Here is a 1,479-nt window from a genome sequence, read left to right on the forward strand (position 1 = left end):
AAAACAGAATAATTTATTCTTTCATGAAAAAAAAAAATCATCGGTCCATCCATTTTTCAAAATCACTTCTTCCAATACAGGGTTGTGTGTTCAAAAAGAGACAGAGCAACTGAAAACACTGACGTCTGACTCAGATAAAGTTGTTACTTTACAAAGTGCAGAGAGCATGTGTGCCTTTACAGAAATTTGTCATGCAGCCCTCCATCAGATTTGCACTTGGGTGGGATGAAGTAAAGCTTACCTCCTTCAATGGCATGTTATCCTGTTGTGTGCTTCAGTTTGTAAAGCTGTGATATTCAGCTGTAGTCTGCACGCTCCTGAAGTATCTTCGGGGGGTCCGGATGCCGTGGCACTGAGGATAGGTGCCCCCTCCTGCTCATAAAGGCAGACGACTTGGTTTAGGTGACTGGCATTCACTGGGGAAGCCTTTGAGTAACTGCAATGAACTGACAATCAGGCAAAGGTTTTCTTTAATCAGCTTAAAACATTGACAGAATATTACCAGAATATTCTTTTATTGGCACTCCCACCTATGAAGTACAAAGAGTGTTAAAATGCTTACCTTACCTGATGATTTGATTCCTTGTGCTTATTATTAGTAAAATAATTTCATCAACGCTCTGAGTTAAAGGTGACGTCAGTCTTGTTATATTAGTTTAGGCAGCACTTTTTTGATGAGTTTATATATATAAATAAAAAAATAAATAATATTATTTAAAAAAAAAAATTTACATATATTAAATAAGAAAAATATTCAAAATGCTCTTCAAAAGTCTTCTGCTGTACTGTTAGCTTGAGCATCAAACTAATTTCATTATTGTATATTTGTCTAGTTATTTAAATATTTGGAATTTTGTACATTCCAGTTTTTTTCTGCTATTCATTTATTAAATAATTATAATAACTGTGATATTAAAAAATCAATATCACTAAATGTTTTGTTGTAGAATAGATTGCAGCAGTGATCCAGCTTACCTGCTGAAATCCACAAGAGGAGAACGGACTGGAGGAAGCTGCTGCTGCACAGCATCACTCAGCAGGGTTCTGCAGGTACTCGAGGATTGTTTTTGTCAAAAGGACTCCATCCTCATTAATGAAGGCAGTGTGGCCGCGCTGTCAAGGAACTGGACTGCTGACACCAAGGCTGACGATTCAACACTGGCTCACTGTATGACGCTCTACAAGTAAGTCCCGCTGTCATTGCTAGAATTATGGAAGCTTTAGAATATAATATATATTCTATATATATATATATATATATATATATATATATATATACATAATTATCGTAGCTATTGTATTTTTAAGATGCTTTGGATATAAATTAAAATTATGCAGATGCCATTGTTTCTGTAAGTATGTTTTATGTTTAAAAAGAAATAGTAATATACCATTTTGGATGGCAGGGTGATCCTGTCATGTGCCAGAACAGACTTCAGTTTCCATGATCCTATAATTAGAATAAACAGTTTAGATAAA

The 1,479-nt window shown here is 34.9% G+C and overlaps 1 long non-coding RNA gene across 1 annotated transcript; it reads right to left on the reverse strand.

The window, feature by feature from the left end:
- Positions 1–235: 235 nt before the first annotated feature.
- LOC120521205 lies at positions 236–1,048 on the reverse strand. The gene is made up of 3 exons (XR_005632076.1): positions 976–1,048; positions 568–666; positions 236–446 (listed from the first exon to the last, which is right to left on the reverse strand). It is a non-coding gene; the product is annotated as an uncharacterized LOC120521205 (long non-coding RNA).
- Between the last annotated feature and the right edge of the window lie 431 nt (positions 1,049–1,479).

Source organism: Polypterus senegalus, unplaced genomic scaffold, assembly GCF_016835505.1.
Source record: "Polypterus senegalus isolate Bchr_013 unplaced genomic scaffold, ASM1683550v1 scaffold_2174, whole genome shotgun sequence".
Lineage (NCBI taxonomy): Eukaryota > Metazoa > Chordata > Cladistia > Polypteriformes > Polypteridae > Polypterus > Polypterus senegalus.